This window comes from Typopeltis vanoorti, chromosome 1 (assembly GCF_054136105.1).
Source record: "Typopeltis vanoorti isolate ZY-2024b chromosome 1, IOZ_Tvanoo_1.0, whole genome shotgun sequence".
Classification (NCBI taxonomy): domain Eukaryota; kingdom Metazoa; phylum Arthropoda; class Arachnida; order Uropygi; family Thelyphonidae; genus Typopeltis; species Typopeltis vanoorti.
Genome location: NC_143549.1, coordinates 158,424,015 through 158,442,828, shown reverse-complemented (window position 1 = coordinate 158,442,828; position 18,814 = coordinate 158,424,015). Strand labels below are relative to the sequence as shown.

Sequence of the window (18,814 nt, the reverse complement as noted above, 5' to 3'; positions counted from 1 at the left end):
AGACTCTGGCATATTTGTAAAAAGGATGACTGTCTTTTGTAGATCTTAAGAATTGGAGGATGGTCTTTGAAGGTTTAAAAGCCATGAGGAGTCTGGCAATCTTATTTGAAACTGTCCCAGTATATGGACTTACGATAGTGGAATTATAATGTATATTGTTAAATTGTGAATGAAGATATTTGAGAAATAATACTTCATTCATATTTAACATAATTATTATTATTATTATTATTATTATTACGGGTATCTCCATGGAGTCAGTAGACTCATCGCGGGAGACCCAAACTAGCAAAACAATATCTGTCATATCTCTTCTTGAATTCATTTACAGATGAAGAGCTCACAACAAAGTCAGGCAATGAATTCCACTCATTCACCACCCTCCAGGCAAAAAACCTTGTTCTGACACCTTTGTTTACCACACTCTTCTTTAATTTCCAGAGATGACCTCTTGTTCTTCCATCACTATCACACAGCTGAAACATTTCCCCTGCATCAATCCTATAAAAACCTTTTAGTAATTTGAATGTTTCTATCATATCCCCTCTTCTTCGCCTATCAACCAATCTCTGCAATCCACAAGCTCTCAATCTATCAATGTAGGGAGCATTTTTTATATCACTCACCAACTTGTTTACCATAACTTAAGCAACACTTGTAAATATTATTTAATGTTAATCTCTTGATTGTAAATTATTATTCACATAATTACTTTGAGTCTGTTTATTATTCTTCAATTATATAATTTTGGGATTTGTATTGGTAATGAAAGGACTCTGTATCAAAATGTCACTCAATTTATTTTATTTATTCCTATGTTAATGTTGTAAGAAGCTGTGCATGTACATATATTAGGAATTTGTGTTTAACATATTTAAATGTATTTTATGTGAATTATGGATTATTTCTTTATTTCTGAAAGAGAACGTAAATATGTGGAATTCTTCTGATATGATTTTATGTAATTCTTCTGATATGATTTTATGTAATTCTTCTGATTGAGTTTAATTGGCTGCTGAAGGAGAAACGGAGTTTGTTTTTAGTTAGCGCGTGCTTAGAACGTGAAAAGGCAATGTATATGGAGAGAAGCCAGTAGATGTAAGCTGAACTGGCTAGAACCAGATTTTGGCGGGAAGAATGAATGCAGTTGATTGGAAAACGAAAGCAAGTAGAAGAGAAAGCTTGAGGAGAGCAAATAGACTGGTTGTGTGCAACTAAGGGCGAATAAATAAATGCGGAAAAATCGACAAGGAAAGGACGGGGAATAAATAGGCATTAAAAACTACCTCTATGGAATTCTGATATTGTGATAGATTCCTAATAGTGAGAGGAAGAATACTGCAGAGCTGAAGTCAATACATAGTGCAAGTTAAGGAATTAGCAGATGTCATGAATCTAATGTGTCAAGACTTGTGTAGCTCTGTGTTTAATATTTCAGTTAGTATAGTGAAGATTTCTTTGAATTGTGTTTCCTCACAGTAATTAGTTAACAGGAATTTTAAAATGTGCCTAAGTGAATTCAATGTGCAGAAGTTGTAACCCTGATATTGTGATAGATTCCTAATAGTGAGAAGAAGAATACCGCAGAGCTAAAGTCAACACATAGTGCAAGTTAAGGAATTAGCAGATGTCATGAATCTAATGCATCAAAACTTGTGTAGCTCTGTGTTTAATATTTCAGTTAGTATAGTGAAGATTTCTTTGAATTGTGTTTCCTCACAGTAATTAGTTAACAGGAATTTTAAAATGTGCCTAAGTGAATTCAATGTGCAGAAGTTGTAACCCGGTAAGACTTATCCTTTTTACATCCAGTGTGAAGCAAATAAAAGTTAGTTCCACCTAATATATCTTAACCATAGCTGCGATGTTTAACTATAAATGGTCGAAAGAATGAAGCACTAAAGTAATTCCTTCTTGAATTAATAACTGCCTAGTAATTCAATAAAGTGTTTATAGACTAGAAGTGAATTAGAGAAGCTAACTATAAGAATATTTATTGTGAATTCTGGAAGTTTGAATTGTGAGAACTATTTTCTATTAATTGGCAGAATATAGAGAACTGAGGGATCAATGTTTGATACCTACTGTATCGTATTTTTTCTGAGTACTAGAACTAAATTGATGTGTAGATGATATGATCTGTCTCATAGAATAGAGACAAGTTGTGATACAGATACTTGTACCTTGAATAATAAGATCTAAGAATTTTAGCTTTAATCTTAAAACTTAACTGAATAGCTACCTGTATCTCAGAGATATTTTAGATTTGATTAATTGCATTATCTTGTTCAGAAAGTTATACTTAGATGTACATGTTATAACCCTGCATTAAATATTTTATTTTATTGAATTCAATTCAGTGTTTGTCTGATTTTCTTTCATTGCACCGCTCATAAAGTTTATCGGACCTTGCTGAAGCCTTAAATGATAATATTAACCTCGGCCTGTGGAAAAGTGGGATTGCAAACATTAGTTGATGATAGATTCCTCTATATTATATAGACTAAGCTGAATATAGGGTGGCACAGGATAATATAAATTTCTTTATATTCGGATCAGTATCATTCAGCATCTAACAAATAAAAACGGAATTTAAAGAAGTAAGGATAAGTCAAACCAACATAAATGGATCAATTAGCACGATAGGACGACCCAACAAAATATATCTTCATTCACAATTTAACAATATCTTCAGGTTGTCTTTGTGGGGGGTGACAGAAAAGTATCTTGTGGATCAATTTTCTAGGATAACCATTCTTTGTAAGAATATTTGATGTCAGGGAGAGTTCATCTTTGAGGTCTTTATCATCTGTCGTAATGAGAGAGGCTCTATTTTTTAGAATGTGTACAATGCTACGTTTTGGAGAAATGTGTTGTGAAGAAGTGAAGTGCAAGATTCTGGCACTTCACTTCTTCAAGACTCTTCAAGCCACATGGAATACGAGTGGCTTTTAAACCTTCAAAGACCATCTGCCAATTCTTTAGATCTCCAAAAGACAGTCATCTTTTTTACAAATATGCCAGAGTCTACAATATCCCCTGCTCATGTGGCTTGAACTACATTGGCTAGACTTCTAGAAGTTTTGAAATCAGGAAAAAGGAACACATAGGAGATGTAAACAATAATAGAAAAGACAAATCGGGGTTAGCCTTTCATTTCTCTAGGACAAACTATACTATAGAATGGAACAAAAGCTCCATGCCCTACTTAGAGGAGGATTTCTGCTCCCAAATGATAAAAGAAGCCACAACAGTTATTTGTTCAAAACAAAACCTAAATAGAAACCAAGGATTAATTCTGCCTGAGATCTGAAATTCCCTCATTAGATCTTTAAACTTGCCAGATTTAAATTTTGCTACAAATTATAGAACGTGCCTACATAACAACAAGTGAGATCATACATGCTCTATGTGTGTGATGTATGCGTTCTTCTGTTTTTTGTAAAAGACAAAAGATAGTAAAATGTCTTTTACCATCAGGGTAAAAGACAAAAAACTGTCTTTTACCCTGACGAAGCCAACAGCTATAGTTGGCGAAACTAGTTGGTATAACTTAGTTTGAAATAAATCTGACCTACAAACCCAAATAGAAGTCTATCTTTCCTAGAGTTAAATTTTGATTTTAGTCATTTCATGAAAGGTGAGGTGTGCTATATATATTCATTAGATTATGTCAATAAATTATGGATATTTAATTTACCCACATTATCCATAATTATGCACACATTATGCAAAATTTAAATTATGGATAATGTGTGCAAAGTGTGATCTGAATGCACACTTAATTGGAAGTATCATATTGGTATCTGAATGTCTTAGCAAGAATGCCGCAAGTAGGATGAGTGCTTGTTTTGCAAAGAGAGACACTGTAAAAGAGCAGTGAAATATTAGTAAAAAAGTTTTGAAAAAGCAAATGAGTGGTCTGTTCAATGAAACAATCAATCATAGTAAGAATGATGAAAGCAATACGAATGTAGTGAAAGTTTAAAAACAGAGTGCAGTTAACGGTACAGTAGTGAGTGGCAAACAAGCATGTGTGACTGGTGTTAAAATAAAGAGAGTGAATAATAACAAAAAAATGAGGCAAGATTTGAAAGCTGAATTGGTGAAGATGAAGCAAGAGATGAGACGGATGCAGAGTGAAATGAAGAGAATTATATGTATGGAAGAATGAAGAAGATAAAAACAAATTATGTCATAATGAAAGAGGTAATGAAAGACCTGTGAGTGGCATCATATAGGGACTCCATTCTTAGAGGTGTGGGAAATGAGAAGATGCAGAAGGTTTGTTTTCCTAAAGGTAAAATGAATAGAGTGACTGATGCATTGGATATAAGGAGAAAGTCGTAGCAAACAAGTTCATAGTGGTAACTAAGAGAAATGATTTGACTTGGAACAAGGAAAATGTAAGATTAGATATCAGGAGATTGTTGACATAGATAAAAGCTAATAGTGTGATAGGAAAGATAGTCAGTGTGTTGCTCAGACATGACAGGTTGATGAAATAAGGCAAGGAGCAAAGATTGTGAATGAGAACATGTTAGCAGAATTGTGTGAGGAGAAAGGAGTGCAGTCTGTTAATGTGTAGAATGAGTTTGTAGGAAGAATCAAACTGTATAAGAATGATAGAGTATATTTCAATAGTTTTTGATGTGAGACATTTGGAGAGACTGCTACTAGATGGGAGAGCAATGAGTGCAGCGTATGAATCTGATCACGTAAGAAATGGAAAAAGCAGAATTGATGAAAAAGCAGAAACAGATGTGAAAAAGTGGAAGAGTAAGTCAGAGAGATTTAAGTGGTGCTTATGAATTGAAGTTAGTAGCATGAGTGTAGAGAATGAGAGAAACAAGGGAATGGGGGGACTTAAAGAGGAATTTAATGTGTTTGTGAAAACTAAAAAAAAATGAGATGGCCTGGGAGGTGAGGAAAACAGTTGTTTTTTGAAAAGAGTTGTTCTGGGAAGAGTATGGAGAAAAAGAAATGGCTTAAAGAAAGTATGGAGAAGTCACATCCAATAGGTGGTATCAAAGAAACTTGTTATAGATCCAGGAATGAGCTGATATGCTTGTATACAAATGCCAAAAGTATAAGAAACAAGGCAAATGAAATTGTGGTGTTGTTCACACAAAAATTGTTGGAATACGTGAGACAGAGGAGGATGAAGATGACATCCTGAGACCTGGTAATGTTGAAGGTAGTGACAATGAAATGCATAATCAAATTAACCAAGCAAATAAGAAATGGATAATCATTGTAAGTGATTTTAATTATGGCAATATAGACTGTAATGATGAGATAACAACTGGAAGGAGAGAAAATGAGTTTCCTGAATTTTTAAGGGACAAGTACAGTAATATATAGCAGAGGGCACATGAGGATTTAGGGTCTGGGATTTGATCATCTCATCAGAGGATGTTATTATAAATGAGGTGTCAAATCACCCTACAGTTGGTGACAGTGACCATGAAGTATTTGCTTGGATGTTGCCAGTAATGTGAGGACTTCTGTGAGGAAAAGGTATATATGGAATTACAAGGCTGGAGATTAAGAGAAGAACAGGATAGCTTGCCCGTGTAGCAATGGAATGAGGAGTTGGATGAAAAGGATATCTATGCTGCTTGGGTGATATTAAAGAACTATCTAGTAGAAACAATGTCTAAATATGTATATTATTTCTGGGAAAACTCCCATGTTACTCCTCTTTATAAACTATTATAATTACAGCTATTTTGCTTGCTTCAGTTTAGGAGTACCCCTGTTTAGATGTCATTGGCTATTTACTCATGGATTCTTAGGGCATTATGAGTGTAGATGTACTAAAAAGTATATGTAGCCTAAGGAATAGAAAATTGCACATACCTTTTTCTGGGTGTTGTGGCTTTTCCTCAGTCTGCGATGTCGAAAACTGCAGAGTGTGTGTGTGTGGGGGGGGTAGGCAGTTTGGTAGAATAAGTTAGAAAACCCGGGTTTTTTTCGTAATATATAGAAACATATACTTTTTATATAGGGTGGGGAAAAAGTGAAAGGGTTAATTTTTTTAAAATAGGGAGGGGGAAGGGGAAAGGGAAAGGTGGTTGACGGGGTGTGGACCGTTTCGACTATTTGTGGTCGTCATCTGAACACGTGTTCAGATGACGACCATGTGATTCGTGGTCGTCATCTGAACACATGTGTTCAGATGACGACCACGAATAGTCGAAACGGTCCACACCCCGTCAACCACCTTGCCACAACACCCAGAAAAAGGTATGTGCAATTTTCTATTCCTTAGGCTACATATACTTTTTAGTACATCGACACTCACAATGCCCTAAGAATCCATGAGTAAATAGCCAATGACATCTAAACAGGGGTACTCCTAAACTGAAGCAAGCAAAATAGCTGTAATTATAATGTCTAAATATATTTAAAGTGTCAGAAGTTTAAATAAAGTGGGTGTGAAATGTTTGAATGAAGAGATTAAACGTGATACAGAGGAAAAAGGCATTATGGCGTCAACATATGATGAGTGGTAATAATCAATTTCATGATGATAACAAAGAACAGGAAAGGAAGGTGACTCAGATAAGATAGTAAGGGTATCAAAAGTGGAGTATGAGTGGCAGCTAATGAAGCCACAAAAAATCCTCAGAAGTTCTTTCAATATGTAACCAGCAAAAAAAAAATTATGGAAAGATTACACTGCTTGCAGAAATGGTATAAAAACAACTGCTGCAGATGATATGGCTGAGATAATTAATGAACATTTCAGTCTTTCATTCATGTGAATGTGACATCATAGAGAGTTGGACCATAGCGGATAGTTAGGCCGCTTGGAAGGATAAAAGAGAATAGTGTGACAGGAAGGGTAGTCAGTGTGATGCCTAGGCATGACAGTGGTGAAATGAGGTGGAGAGCAAGGATTATGAATGATATGCTGGCTGAAATGTGTGAGGAGATGGGAGTACAGTTTGTTAATGTGTGGAATGAGTTTGAGGGACGAAGTGAGCTGTATGGGAGCGATGAACTGCATTTGAGTGGTTATGGTGTGAGTCATTTTGAGAGACTGCTGCTGGAAGATAGAGAAGTGAATAGAGAGCATGAATCAGATCAAGAGGGCAGTGATGTGGAAGAGCAGGAGAGTAAGACAGGAGAGATTGAAGAGGAGGATATGAATGGGGAAGTGAGTGGTATGAATATATAAAATGAGAGAATGGGTGTGCTAGAGGAGCAGGGAAATGGGGAGGCTCAGGGTAGACAGGGGTACACAGCGTGAGAAAGGTGGATGCTCCAAGAGGATGTGAGAGCGTGTGTAGGCAGGAAAGGAATGGGATGACCAAGGATCAAGAGGAAACAGTTGCAATTGAAAAGGAAGAAGCAGAAAGGGAAATGGCCCCAGTCGAGCATGGAGAGATCACTTCGAGTGAGTGGTATCAGTGGAACTAGCTGTAGATCCAGAAATGAGCTGTTGTGTTTCTATACAAATGATACAAGTACAAGAAACAAGGCAGATGAAATGGTTGCACTAATTGCATCTGTTCACAGAAAGATTGTCGGAATGAGTAAGATATGGTTGGAAGAGGATGACATCCTGACAGGAATAGAGATGGAAGGATATGGTACATTTCGTGAGGATAGAAGGGGTAAAAAGGGAGAGGGGGTGCTATTGATGATAGAGAAAGAGATGTGACCATACAAATTAGAGATGCAAGACGGAAATAGTGCCAGTGGTTATGAGGCAGTATGGTGTGAGATAAAGGTGAATGGAATCAAATACTTGGTGAGATGTTGTTATAGACCAGGAAATGTGGATGGTGGTGATAGTGAAATGTATATCAAATACCAAGCAAATAAGAAATGGGTGATCATTATGGGTGATTTTAATTATGGCAATATAGACTGGAATGATGAGATAGCAACTGGAAGTAAAGAAAATGTGTTTCTTGAGTTTTTGAGGGATAACTACATTAGACAGTATGTAACAGAGGGCACACGAGGATTAAGGGTCTTGGATTTAGTCATCTCATCAGAGGATGTAATTATAAATGAGGTGTCAAATCATCCACCAATTGGTGAGAGTGGCCATGATGTGATTGCATGGGTGGTTGCCAGCAGTGTGAGGACCTCTATGAGAAAAGGGTATATGTGGAACTACAAGTGGGGTAATTATTCAGGAGACAGCTTGCAGGTGTAGCATGGAATGAAGAGTTAGCTTGAAAAGAGATCAATGCAGCTTGGGGGATTTTCAAAAACTATCTAGCAGATGCAACGTCTAAATATATTCCAAGGGTGAAAAGGTTGAATAAGGTAGGTGTGAGATGGATGAATAAAGAGATTAAGCATGCAATACAGAGAAAAAGGGCATTGTGGAGGCAGTATAAAAGAAATGGAAATAACCAATTTCATGAGGTCTACAAAGACCAGGCAAGGAGGGTGACTTGGTTGGTGAGAGTAGCTAAAGAGAGGTATGAACAGCACTTAGCTAATGAAACCAAAAAGAATTCTAAGGAGTTCTTTCAATATGTAGCCAGCAAAAGAAAGAATGATTATGAAAGGATGGCATTGATTGGAGAAAATAGTATAAACACAGCTGTTGAAGAATGTGTGGTGGAGATACTTAATGAGCAGTTCATAAAGGTCTTTCAATCTTGTGAATGTGACTTCATTGAGAGATTGAGAGCAGTTGATGATGGGGAGGAGAGACTGACTGTAAGTGAGCAAGAGGTGTATGGGGAATTGAGCAAACTAGATGTTAATAAGGCTGTGGGACTTGATAATACATCACCATATATTCTGAAGGAATCTGCCAGGGAGTTGACATGGCCTTGACATATTTTTTTAATACGAGTCTTGCACTGTGTCAAGATCCTAAAGAGTGGAAGGAAGGAAGGCAAGATTGTGCCACTTCATAAAGTAGGTGATTGAACTCAAGCATCAAACTATAGGCTTATCTGTGTGTCAGGTGTTGTAGTTAAGTTGTTGGAGAAGCTTGTGAAAACTAGGATCTAGAGTTGGGTTGATAACAATAGTATTATCTTTGATAGACAGCATGGATTTGCTAAAGGGGAAGTCATGTTTTAGTAATCTACTTACTTATTACAATAAAGTGACTGCTGCCTTGGACAGAGAAGAAGGATACACAGTAACATACTTGGAATTCGCAAAGACTTTTGATAGAGTACCTCATGATAAGTTGATAGTCAAACTAGAGCAGATGGGGTTGGATATTAGATTTGTGCATTGGATTGGAGACTGGCTATCTGATAGGTATCAACAAGTTGTCTAAGGGGGTGTCATATCCAGGAAAAGGAATGTCACTTGTGGAGTGCCTCAGGGGTCTGTTTTAGGGTCATTACTGTTTAACTCGTATATTAATGATATTGGCGAAGATTTGGATGGAGATATTCAGTTGTTTGCAGATGATGCAAAGTTGGGACGAACCATAAAGAGTAGTGAAGATGTTGTGGCCTTGCAAGAAGACTTGAATAAATTGAGTTATTGGGCAAGCAAATGGGGATGTGAGTTCAATGTTGCAAAATGTAAGGTTTTAAAATTTGGAAAACAAAGATGGGATGCAGAATTTATGCTTGGTGAGAATATATTGTTGGTGGTAGAGGAAATAAGAGATCTGGGGGTGATAGTGGATAAGGATCTAAAATTTAGGGGACACATCGCCAAAATTGTGAAGACAACATAAAGGCTTCTGGGAATGATGCGGAGGACACTGACATGTAGAAGTAGGGAGATTCTTGTTCCACTGTATAAAACTTTGATTAGGCCACACATGGACTATTGTGCCCAGATTTGGTCACCCAGTTTTCAGAAGGATGAAGAGATGTTGGAAAGAGTCCAAAGGCGACTGACTAAGGTAGTTTCTGACCTCTGGAATGTCGAGTATGAAGAAAGATTAAGAAGATGTAATTTGCAGAGTCTGGTGGACAGGAGGAAGATATGATAGAGAGACCTACAAGTTGGTAAGGGGTTGTTATAGGATCAATGGTGGAGAAGTTCTACATAGAATAGTGGGAGATCATGGGAGAACCAGAGGTCATCCCTGGAAACTGTATAAAGAGAGTGTGAGTAGGGGAGTGAGAGGCAGGTTTTTTTGTGCAGAGTTGTGTATGATTGGAATGCCTTGCCCGAGAGTGTGGTGTCTGCAGGGAGGTTAAGTGTGTTTAAGACATGGTATGATGAGATGTGTGTGTGATAAAAGGACCTCCCAGATGAGTCTTTGACTCCATGAGGTCTTGGGGTGATGATAATAATGATAAGGAGAAGAGACTGACTATAAGTGAGGATGAGGTATATGTTGAATTGGGCAAACTTGATGTTGAGTCTTTGACTTCAAGGAGGGATCTTAGAATAATAATAATAATTACTGTAAAGGTGTTACAGGACAGGTGTTCACTTATGCTTGGATTCACTGATAGTTCTTCAGCATGAAATGCTTAGATCGTAGTTTTCGATCTCAGAGTTTCGCATATTGGCTGTAAAATAATAAGGAATTTTTATCCCCTTAATTTAATTAAATTCACAAAAAAAATAGCCGTTTGGCTTTTTATAATAATAATTACTGTATTTTTTTGACCATAAGGCGCACCTTTTTACATAGAAAAATCAACTGAAAATTGGGGTGAGTCTTATGGTCCGAAGGTATTATTAAAATACAAATCTTTACACTGTATCGAAGCTGTTAGCAAAGTTCAATTACCGGTGCAATATGTTAATAAAATTAGTAAGTATGCCATTGAAGGTAGGTACGCAAGTTATCTCGCTGCATGCGGGTGAATCACCAATTTATAGCTTCAATAATCATTAGTGTGTAAACATATGTGCTTTTGTACAGTTAATTTGAATTATTTTTTATAAGATGTTAAAATTTTTATCTTAAAATTAGAAAAAATGAGTGTAAAACAAAAAAAGACTTTCATATAACGTGAGTTATAAATTAAATGGGATAAATTATGTAAAACAATATGGAAACAGATCAGCAGAAAGACTTTTTGGTCCGCCACCAACAGAAAAAATGGTTCGTGAGTGGAGAAAACAAGAGGAACAATTAAAACTGCTATGTAAACACATGAAAACATTCTGTTTGCACCTAGTAAAATGGCCAGAATTAGAAGTAGAAAGGAAAAACTGGGTAACAAATCATCGAAACATGAGAATATCTGTTTCTACGAAAATGATAGTTTTTGAAGCGAAACGATGGGCAACTGCTAATGGAAATTTAGATTTTATTGGATCACCGTCTTGGTGCTTTAGATTTATGAAAAGACACGGGTTATGCATGCATACAAAAACTACTCTAGCCTGAAAAATGACGGCTGACTATGAAACTAAAATTACAGAATTCCATAGATTTGTCATATCAGTGAGAAGGAAATTTAACTTTGAGCTTAATCAAATTGTGAACATGGAAAAAGTGCCTCTAACTTTTGATGTTCCTTCAAATCAGACAGTAGTTTCAAAAGGCACCAAATCAATAGTGATCAAAACAACAGGTCACGAAAAAAACTCGCTACACTATAGTTTTAGCTTGTTGTGCGGATGGAACAAAACTACTCCCTATGTTAATCTTTAAGAGAAAAATGTTATCAAGAGATGAAATTCCTCGTGGCATTATTATCCACGTCAAAGATAAAGGCTGGATGACCGAAACAGGAATAAAATTATGAATACAAAAGATATGGGCAAAACGTCCAGGTGTGTTGTTTAAAAAGCCTGCGATGTTAGTGTGGGATCAATTCAGAGTGCATAAAACAGAATCAACAAAGAAGCTTCTAAAAGAAATGAATACAGAATTAGCTGTCATTTCTGGAGGCCATAAAAGTCAATTACAACCCCTGGATGGATCTATTAATAAACCATTCAAAAATTTTATGCGGGAAGAGTGGAACAAATGGATGGCAAAGCCAAATCACGTTACAGCAACAGGACTTATGAAACGGCCAACAATTTCAGAAGTATGTACCTGGGTGAAAAGTTCATGGCAAGCTGTGAAAGAAGAGACGATTATAAAGTCATTTAAGAAATGCGGGATAAGTATTGTGCTGGATGGTACTGAAGATGACGCAGTTTTTGAAGGGAGTGACAACAATAGTTCAGACGAAAGTAATATGAACGGTGACATTAACGAGACGAGTGATAGTACCGAGAGTGAAGATGAACTGAATATTGCTAATACAAATGATTGTAACAATAAATAAAAATTAAATAAGCATTTGCAAATATCTTTATATAATAAAATATTTTTTTCTAAAAATTGTCTCATAAATTTAGGGTGCATCTTATCGTCCGAAAAATACAGTACTTCTTTCTCCATACACACTTCACACATGCTACTGATGTGTTTTAGGTCTTGTGACTTTTGATGTATGTAAGCATCATATTAAAAACAAACAAAAACAAAAACATATTTCTATTTAAATTGCTTCCAATATACTTTGGCACATTAGCTTTGAACAATTATTTGTCTGGAGAAATCAGAAGCTTCTCAATGTTCAGATGCCTCTTATGAGTTTCTGTTAGGTTTAGTTGTGTATCACCTGTTGTTCAGCCTTAGAAATCAATTACTGCAGTCTACTTCAATAGAAAAGTATTTGGTCATTTTCTCTCCTATCCCGAGTAAGGTAATCTGTGACTCCGCTAAAGAGCATCGTTTACACTTCATAAGAGAAAACGTTTAAGAGGAATGGTAAACAAAGAGGAAAGAAACAGAGGGAAAAAAAATTCCAGCTAAGAATTCTAAATATGGTTACATTCACTTCAAGTCTACATCAGGTCTTGCGCTTTTATATTATTATTATTATTATTTTGGGCAACTCCTAGGAGTCCATAGACTCATCGAGGGAGGCCCTAACATCATGTCAAGAACAACTATTCGACATTCACACAGTATCTATCATACCTCGCCTTGAACTCATTCATAGTCATAGCACCCACAACAGACTCTGGCAGCTTATTCAACTCGTTCACCACTCTCCAAGTAAAAAACCTAGCTCTAACACCCTTGCTAACCACATTCTTGCCCAGCTTCCATGTATGGCCCCTAGTCCTCCCACCACCAGTCCTATTCTCAAAAATATCTCCTGAATTAATCTTATAGAAACCCTTCAGTAATTTGAATGTCTCAATCATATCACCCCTTTTCTGCCAATCAAACAATTTTTTCAACCCACAAATCTTCAACCTGTTCTAATAAGGTTCATTCCATAGACGTGCTATCATCTTGGTCACTCGTCTCTGGATCCTCTCCACCTCCTTCCCATCTTCTTGACGGGGAGGAGGTGGAAAGGATTTAGACTACTGGTGAAAGACTACCCCATCTAGATTACTGGTGCACATATCTGGACACAGTACTCTAGATGGGGTCTTATCAAGGCTCGATACAGAGGAATAACTTGTTTGTCTCTGCTTGTTAATGTATTTTTCAGCAGCCAAATAATTTGATGAGCTGATTTAGCCACTTTTGCGATGTGGCCCATAAACTTCAACTCTCCCTATCCACCAACATTCCCAGATCCCTGTCCTCATCAATCTCCTGGAGTACAGTTCCACCAATGTGATATACTGCTGCTAATCTTTTCACCCCAAAATGCTTAACTTTACACTTTGCTACATTAAATCGACATCCATTCTCCTTAGCCCAGACCTCCAATCTATCCAAATCATCTTGCAAAATTTTCCCATCCTGTGCACTCACTATTGCTCTACCCAACTTTGCATCATCAGCAAACAAGTGAACACTTCTTATCAGATCCTTTCCTATATCGTTAATGAACAAATTGAAAAGTAGTGGTTCAAGAACAGAACCCTGCACACCAATAGTCACAAGCCATCTTTTGGACTCTACTCCTGAATAAACAACTCTCTGATATCTCTCCATCAACCACCCTCCTATCCATCTCACCAACCCTATATCCATCCTCATATGCTGCAGTTTACTGCTTAGAATTCCATGTGGTATCCTGTCAAAGGCCTTAGCAAGATCCAGTAGAATCACTGTAAACCCATTACCCTTATCCATTTCAGCCGTGACTGTGTTATAAAACGTGAGCTAGTTACTGAGGCATGATCTACCCTTCACAAAACCATGTTGTCCCCCATACAGTATCCCATTTTCATCTATCCAATCCTGTATTTTTCTCTTGACTAATTTCTCCAAGACTTTGACAACGATTCCTGATATGCTAATTGGTCGGTAATTTACAACAGCAGTCTTGGAACCTCTTTATGCAGTGGAACAATTTTCCCCTCTTTCCACCCCCTCGGGACTAACCCAGACCCGAGACTCAAATTAAACAAAATGGTCAAGGGAACTGACAATTCTTTAGCCGCTTCACTTATGACACGAGCTGGTATACCATCCAATCCACACATGTATTGACACTGAGGTTTTGTAATAGAGTACTCATCTCCACTTTATTCACCACAATTCCCATATAATCTATTGGTTCATTCATTCCTGCAATATCACCACCTGGATGATATATTCTTGCAAAGTGCTCGCTCAGTAATTCAACTATATCAACTGATTCGGTTACCTCCCTACCATCGGCATTCTTTAAAATCATTCTGCCATATACATTTTTTCTTTTACTTGCCACATATCGACAAAACTGTTTGGGATTCTCTTTAGCCTGCATGGCTAATTTTCTTTCACAATCCGTTTTTGCTTTTCTTACCACACTCGTTACCCTTCTGGCCTGCGCTTTATACCGTTCATGTGCCTGCCGGTCACCTTTCTCCTTAAATTCACTCCATAGTTGTTTCTTTTTTTGCAGCTCAAGCTTAATGGTGTTATTCATCCATTTAACCCTTACTTGGTTTATTATTCGGATTGTAGGTATACAGTCAGCCATTGCCTCATGCAAACACTTCCTAATCACCTCCCATGCACTATCAACATCTAGCCCTTGCAGTTTTACGTGCCATAGCACTGAACTAAGCACACTCCTAATCTTGTCATACTTACCAGCCCAGTAATTCCAAATGTACCCTGTCTTAATTGTAAATTCCACTCCTTTAGCCACCTCCCAAGTCATGACCTTATGGTCACTCTCACCAATTGGTGGCAACGTGGTCATATTCGTTACAGCCAAATTCTCAGATGCAATTACTAGGTCAAGCCCTCTCTGACCCCTAGTATTTTCCATTACATGCTGTCACAGATAGTTATCCCTTAATAATCGCATAAAATCCAATTGCTTCCTCCCATGTGTCCTCTCCTCCTTCCAATCAATATTACCATAGTTGAAATCACCCATAATAATAACCCTCCTTCCACTCAATTCATCTATTTGCTTATGCATACTATCCCCACCATCTATTTCATCACCTGGTCTATATCTGCACCCAACTGTATATTTTGTTCCACTAGTCTCAATCTCACACCAAATAGCCTCAAACGTGCTCTTTTCTCTATTCTGCAGTTCCACTTCTATTCTCCTTGGCTGTAGCTCATCATCTATCATCAACAGCACTCCTCCACCCATTTTATTCTCCCTGTCACTCCTGAGCTCACCATACCCCTCACATTCAATCCCACTAGCTATATCATCTTCTGTCAGCGATGTTTCACTAATGCCGATAACCTGTGGCCTGGAAGTGCCAACCAAGGCCAAAAATTCGTCCTTCTTGTTCCTAATACTTCTGGCATTAGTAGACATGAATTGCAGAAGCCCATTTATCCCATCCCTATTTTGATGCCTTATACTAACTATTCAATTTTGATTCGTAGTCTTTCGTACTCGCTTGGGCATATTACACACATTCATACACTCAACTGTCTCCCTAAACACTCCACACATCCACAAATTTCACACCACTCGTCCTGCATAATTCACACATAAAGTCATTTGCAATTATGGCCCTCCTTCTATACTCTTCCCTGTCATACCACGGCAACAGACTCACCATTCTAACTCTCTCACTCTTCTCCTTTGCTATCTCAAGCAATTCCTTCACAACCTCACTCATAGCCATTTTGTCTCCTTTCAAATCATTTGTACCAGCTACAACTATCAATTCTTCCACCCACTGCTTTTGCATTCTAATTGACTCGCTTACATCCTTAATGTTTCCACCAGGTTGGTACGATTTTGTTAAACTCTCAACTAACACACCTCTTACTAAGGAATCTCCATGCAACACTCGCTCTTTCATTTTTTTTACACTCACTATCATACTTTTGCCATTTATCAGTCGCTACGCTCGGTAAACATTTTTGCCAACACACCAGCTGCCGATTTGCCCTGTGTATCGCTTCGCGTAATCGAGCGATCTCACTCATTGCATCGGTCCCATCATTTTTATTCTCCGATAATTCATTCATTCGCTCTGTATGTTTACCTTCATTCTCATTTTCAACACTGCTCTCACAGCTATCTGGTACTACCTCGCAAATATCACTATTTTTTAGATTCTCACTTTCGACAACGATATCACTCTCATGACCTGAAACACTCTTTACACTTTCTGCACACATTCACTCCACTATCGTTGTTTAACCTGACTGCAACCGCTAAAATAAATAAATAAATGGTGAAATTTTATTATTATTTGTCACCCCCAGGGAGTCTAAAGACTCTACAACTCTGTCTCCACCACTCACAATCCACCAGCTGACCAGAACTACACCAACACTATCTATTGCCGACCCCCACCAGTATTTCCACAGACAATCACAAACATCCATGCCCACAGCGGGATTCGAACTCGCAGCCTTTTGGCTAAGGAGCGGATACGCTAACCACTCGGCCAGCCTGGGTGGCTATTATGTCACTAAAGCTATCGTCATCGTCTTCTGAGGAATTCAGGTATAGGCTTTTTATGTCCTGTTCCTGTTCTGCAGATGAAGTTGATCTTTCCACCTTAATCTTGGATGTCTGCAGTCTCTTCCTGTAGGTTTATATTTATATGCTAGTTTGGGAATCCTATTGTTATTCATCCTTTCTATATGGTGTAGCCAATTATGCTGATATTCTTCTATTTCTTGTATGATGTTTTTTTGTATCTAATCATTCTCTTACTTCTGTGTTTTTCTTTTTATCTAATCTAGTGAGTCCCAGGAGAAGTTTTAGAAACTTCATCTGTGCTGCTTCCAGTCTTTGTTTGTTTCTTTGTTTTAGAATCCAAGCTTCACTTCCAAATTTTAGAGATGGTTTAGAGGTCATATTATGTAATCTTAATTGAGTTTCTTTAAGTCATTTTATTATTATTATTATTCAGGCCTCCATGGAGTCAAAAGACTCATCATGGGAGGTCCTTCCTAAGAAACACAAAGTCTATCATACCACTCCTTGAACTCACTGACCGTTCTCACTCTCTTTTCCAAAATTTCTTTTAATTATGCCATTCATTTTATTGTAAATTTGTAGTCTTGCTTCCAATTGTGAATCAGTATTGTGTTGCAAGATTATATTTCCCAAGTATTTGAATTCTGTAACTTGTTCTATTATTTTATTGTTAAGCATAATTTTGACTTTTTGAATGGTGTTTCCACACGTTGCCATAGCTTTTGTTTTTGTTTCAGAGATTTTCATTTAAAATTTTTTTGCTATTTCATTGAGATGGTTAGTTGCAATTTGGGGTTTATCTTCTGAATTTGAAATTAGTACTTGATCATCTGCATAAAGGATTGTGTTTAGCTATATATTATTTGTTAGTTTAACTCCGTCTTTGACAGTTGTTTTCCATTCTTTTAGAATTCTGTTTATATAAATGTTGAATAGGATTGGGGATAAGCCACAGTCTTGTCTTACTCCTTTATTTATAATCATAGGTTTTGATAATGTTCCATCTGCAAATTTTTGTTTCCCCTGTATAGACTTTTTATTGCATTAATTAATTGAGGGAGTATTTTATTGTCTTGTAATATTTTCCAGAGTAGATTTCTGTTCAAGTTATCATATGCCTTTTCATAGTCAATAAATAGAAGAAAAGTGGGCAGAGTAAATTCTTTTCTTTTTTCTATGATCTGTTGCATTGTGAAGGCGGCATCTGTGCATCCTCTCCCTCTTCTAAAACCACACTGTTCTTCTTCGAAATAATTTTCTGTGTATTTAATTAGTCTATTCTTTAAAATGTTTGCATATAGTTTAGATCAGTGGTCACCAAAGTGGTCGATATCGATCCCCAGGGGTCGATATAACATTGTTAGGGGTTGATTCGGGCTCAGGGTCGATAGAAAAATATAAGACATCGTTGACAGGTAATATTTAATTCGGTTAACTTGGATTACCTCCATCCTGAATGACAATGCAATTAAGAGTGAATCGTGGGAACAGTGACATGAATAGGACCTGTAAGATGGAGCAAGGTCATGAAAATAGTTATGGAGGCCAATCAAGTAGGCTAAAATAACGTATTTACCAATAAACGGATGTTGGTGGTTCCTGCCTGGCCGGCAGGGCAGGAGCGAGGTTGCAATACGTGCGCAGTTGCTTATTTACTTATACTTGCACGTATTCCATCCCAGTCTCAATTTTGCGCATTGACATACAAGTGAGCATTAATGTTCTAAAATTATTTATCCCTCCTATCAAATATGTAATGTTAAGAAGGACGTCAAAAACAAAAATGTATCCCTTTGACGTTAAGTCAATATAATAATATATATACTATATTATACATACAATAAACACTGTAGCTATAAAATAAACAATCTAAAAACTCACATAAGTGTCTTTTTTGATTGTCCTATTATAATTGCATATTAGTAAAATAGAGGGGGGGGTCGATAAAAAGCTCTTGACAGGGTCGACGGTCAAAGAAGTTTGGCGACCCCTGGTTTAGATGATGTTATTAAGAGAGTAATGCCTCTGTAATT

The 18,814-nt window shown here is 37.1% G+C and overlaps 1 protein-coding gene across 1 annotated transcript in view; it reads right to left on the bottom strand.

Moving 5' to 3' along the window:
• Positions 1-18,814, bottom strand: part of LOC150110579 (cilia- and flagella-associated protein 43-like) — a 609,434-nt gene that overhangs the window by 174,300 nt on the left and 416,320 nt on the right. The window lies entirely within an intron of this gene.